The 4,635-nt window shown below is 44.7% G+C and overlaps 1 protein-coding gene across 1 annotated transcript in view; it reads left to right on the forward strand.

Moving 5' to 3' along the window:
* TCF7L2 (transcription factor 7-like 2 (T-cell specific, HMG-box)) overlaps nucleotides 1-4,635 on the forward strand; it is a 116,553-nt gene that overhangs the window by 103,848 nt on the left and 8,070 nt on the right. The window lies entirely within an intron of this gene.

Here is a 4,635-nt window from a genome sequence, read left to right on the forward strand (position 1 = left end):
GCTGAACTACGACCACACATTGCACACAAGCACTACTTGGAAAGCGTGTCTCAGGATCCCAATCTGGTAACAACAGCGGACGCTTCTAAAACGCGATACTAAAACTATTGGGGATAATTCCCAGCCCTCCACTTGGAAGAGGCTTTCTGGCTGGGACTAGTAAAAGGTTAGAATTGGGGCATGACAGTAGAGCTCTGTCTTCAGAAGAACTCTTACCTTCACTTTTACCAGCATCTAGAAATGCTGTTTGGCTTGCTGGTCATTTTAAATTTTATTTTTTAAACCAAATTAAAAATTCCCCTAGTATGGCTCCTCTCCTTTCCACCAAAAAGATGAATAATTAGTGTCTTGTGCTTATCTGTGTGAGAGTATAGTGGAAAGTGGAAGAATGACTTATCCTAGCTTCAGAGAAGGACTGGCAAAACCAAAAGCGTGACTTGTTTGAAAGTCTTACTCTCAAGTGGGGTTAAATGAATTATTCCACGCTCTACTGTTGTGTATTTCGATTGCGTTTTGCTTTTTCATGGCCATGTTATCTTTTTTTTTCCTCCCCTCCTCATTTTTTCAAAAAGTGTTTTGGAGTTTATGATCAATTAATGGAGTGTTTTTTAAATTGATTTTTCCCCCCCGCTTTTCAGAAAGCCTGTTTTAAAGCTAAAAGTGGTAGAATTTTCTGTCCGTTAAAAACATAGGACCAGCATTGTATCCACTTACTAGTAGTATACAACTCCTCCTCCCACGAAGGGTAAGCGGTGCATCTGGTAGTAAATGTTTGCAAGCCTAAACCCATAAATTCTTGACAGATCTGTGGATTGGTGGGAGCTCTAAACCCTCTCTAGTAGGATTCCAGCAGCATCTTGATTATTTAAAAAAAAAAAAATCAATAAAAATCATCTAAAACTTTCAAGGTCTCTAACTCTGGAATAAACGCTGCTCCCTAACTTCCAGGTAGACTTTTCCTGCAGGTTTGGGGACCAGCAGTTGTAATATAGGTGTCAGGACAGTTAAGTATAGTGTTACGCATTTTGTTTTTGTTGAAGTCTGTCTCCTCCATCATCATCATCGTCACTGGTTTACCATAAATATTCTACTTGGCCGTAAATCACATAAACTGTGTGCTTTGTATGTGACAGCATTTACCTCTATGAGAATCTGCTTTTACATGTATGGATGGGCAGAAGCCAGTTCAGAGTCTGCAGCGAAGCCTAGAGCAGCAGCGGCTCTCTGTGCTTTTCCACCATTCAGCAGTGGAGAATACACACGCTCACTTATTTAGCAAGATGTACTTAAGGACATTTTTTGAAATCCTCCTGTTCTTTCTTGATCATCCTTCCTTTCTGTTGGGCTCTGCCTCGCTTCCTCCTTTCGTTGCTGTTGCAGGTGTAGCTGTGCATGCTCCTCAGAGGAGACCTCGTTAAGCCCAATGAGGCACTGCTCCTGCTTAAACACGTTTTCGCTTTCTTTCCGGCGTAGTCTGGCCTGAGACTGTCAGACCATAGGCTGGAAGTAGTTCCTCGACACTGTGCAGTATCATCTTCTTGGGTGTTCAAAAGGGAGTATAGGCTCGACTGAGGTTTCGGGAATGCTCATTCTGCGCAGTGACTGTGCCACCGACAGATGGGCATGTACAAAGCCTTCAGTGTTTAGGACCTTTTACTTTTGTCCTCACCGTGTGAGCACTGAGAAACCCTTTCTTCTTGAGCTAAAAAGGACAGGATGAGAAAGCCGACGCTCTCCCAGCGGCTTGATGCTGTACCCCCAAGTGACCTTCAGGGGGAACCTTCCTGCCTGAGGAGAGCGCAGTACCTTTGCATCACACGATGGCATCATCTGCAGGATTTATTTATTTCTCCTCTCCTGGTCCATTCAGAGCTCTCCGAGTTCCCCTCCTCCCTCAGCTTTTCATAGGGTCTGGAGCTCTTCACACATCTAGAAGAGGAGCACATTTGGGCTGCTTGAAATGGTTAAATCGTTAGGCACTTTACAGCTGGTCCCATCCTCACGCCTGATGTAGCCCAGGTCCTCAGAAATAGGAGCATTCAAGAAACAGCAGCTTTCACACTGTGCTTACACAAGAGAAGAGGATTCGGGGAATCCCTCGTGGCTCGTTGGTGTCACAAGGCACATTTGCTCTTCCTGAGATCTAATATAAGATGTTAGGCGGTGCCGAGTGCTGGACTCAGAAGTATGTGAGGGTCAAGTCACCTCGCCTGCTGCTTGTCTAGAAAATTAGTACCAAAGAACTCTTCAGTCCTGTCAAAACCCATGTTGGTTTGACTCTGCAGAGGGAGCTGCCAAAACGGTGAGAGAGTATTTTCATCCACATTTACTTCCAGCCTAAGAATTTGTATAGTATGATGACGGAAAATATCAACCATCTGCTCCAGTCTTAGGAGGACAATCTGAGGCAAAGGCAAAACAGTGTCTTCTGCAGAGCACTTGAAGAACTGCTGCCATAATTCTTTTCTGAAGTCCATGTATTAATTTAATTACTTAATCAAATATCTTCTTGTAGCACAGAAATTGAACAAGCAAGCCAGGCGATTCTTCTCCCTATTTCCTTTGAAAAGGGTGTAAAAAAAGTTAGTGGGACCTCTGTCAGTTCTTTGTTAGAGCAGTTCTCTAAGCTTGTGTTGAAAAGGAACTAGAAATGCCTGATCCCTGGCTGACATTCCTGTATATCAGCTGTTTTTAACAGATTGCTCCCTAAAGGGGTTAGAGTACTTGAATACCTGGCTTGAAGAGGGCCAAGGTCACCAAAGGGCAGATGACTCCTGATCTCTGTTCTGGCTGGCCCTTGTGTGAAGAAGTTAGAAGGTCTCAAATTGGAATAGCCCTTGAATTCCCAAATGTACTGCAGAAATTAAGCAAATTTGTTACGAGATGCAGTCTGTTAATTATGCAAGTGGCCTCCTTGAGATTAAATAAAAATCAGGCTTATGGTCCTGAGGCGATTGTCTGGTTTTAGTTACGTTGTTATAAACCTGGAAAAAAATAACCGGCTTTCACAGAGTTACTGTCAATCTGGATCAATATAGATGGAGCAGTCTGAGCCTCTTGTATCTTTATGTGATATGTGGACTTCAAGATACCACATTTTTCCCTATTTTATTCTCAGGGAGCTTTAGGAGCAATGCTTGTCTGTCTTGTCTGCCTGTCATGTTAGACTGATGGCTGCTGTAGCAATTGACTCAGAGCAACAACTTTCCGTATCCCCCAGAATGACCTCAGAGGTGTGGGAGATGATTTCTTAGCAGCATCCAGGCCACAGGATTACGCGCATGTTGTTTTGAAATCCTTTAAAATTGATGGTGCGCACAGCTTTTTCCATCACCAGAAGGCTCCCGTGAACAAGACTGTGCTTGTCACAGCCTGGACAGCAGGGTGGCAGTTTACGACCCTGAGCAAGCAGCAGGGAATGAGGACAGAAGGACCCGTGCCAGAAAGCCAGCTTTTGGGGCGGAAAAATGTGACGACAACGACAACAGCAACCAGTCAAAATCCAGCGTTCACGTTGCAGGAATTTCTTACTAATATGTTCCAGGGAACGTATCATAGTGAGCATCCCAAATGTTATAGTGGATGTCCCAGGCTGAAACCCAATCTTAACCATTTAGCTGGGAGCCAGACCAACCTACTGAGAAGGATGTCCACCATGTGGGAGAACCTCTTGGCTTCCCCACAGAGATGTCCATCCCTTCAAAAGTACTGTGAGATTCCTCCTCCCAAGAGGTGTTTGTTCCCTTTTGACCACAAGGAACTGCTGGCTTGGTGTCTGTTCACCAGCTTCTCTTAGTGCCACATCTTCAAAAGCAAGGATCTCTGCACTGTTCAGCTGACATTGCTGGCCCAAATGTCATTGCTTTTAGCATCTGGGGAGGTGTGAAAATGAAATTACTCCGTCCCCTGCACTGGCCTTTTTGTACTGGTCTGCAAACCCTGTAGCTCAGTGTTAAAAGGGTTTTATTAGACAATCACTTTTCTCTCTTGAGCCGTGCTTGTTACTTTATAACTCTTTTCTTGGAAAGCAATGGTTGGGTTTCCACAGAAGTCAGGCCTTTGGTCATGTCCTCTCCAACACTGTGGGAGGGAAATGGAGAAAGGGCCTTTCTCCCTCCAGTCAGAAACCGTAACAAATTCCATCATCTTATGGGACAGTATTTGGGAAAGGGGCACAGTTTAGCAAAACATTACTGGTCATTTTTTTTCTTGTGATAGAGCAAAATATGGGAACGGTCTTAGTTATATATGGATTTTTTCTCTTCCTGACGTCGCTTCCAAAGATATCAGTGCACTTACAAACCTGCAGGTTAGGTTTTGCTCATTACTGTGGCTTCCTCGTCTGCTTTGATGGTTGGTTTTGGGTGCTGAGGAACTCCACGGGCTCAATCTGACCTCACTCATGGACTCTCCCACCTTGAATCTCCACTGTTGCCCCTTCTTTCCCTCCCCATCCCACAGAAACATGACCAGGAATGATTTTTTTTTTTTTTTTGAAGCGGAAGCCAAATCTCATAAGCATCTTGCCTGCCCCCCCTCCCCAGCTGCTTCTGGCTTTGGTGGATGCTAGCGTTGGGGGGGCTGTCAGCGAGGCTGTAGGAAAAGGCAGAGGGAAGGCGAGCAGAGCCATCCCCA

Source organism: Charadrius vociferus, unplaced genomic scaffold (assembly GCF_000708025.1).
Source record: "Charadrius vociferus isolate BGI_N301 unplaced genomic scaffold, ASM70802v2 scaffold282, whole genome shotgun sequence".
NCBI lineage: Eukaryota > Metazoa > Chordata > Aves > Charadriiformes > Charadriidae > Charadrius > Charadrius vociferus.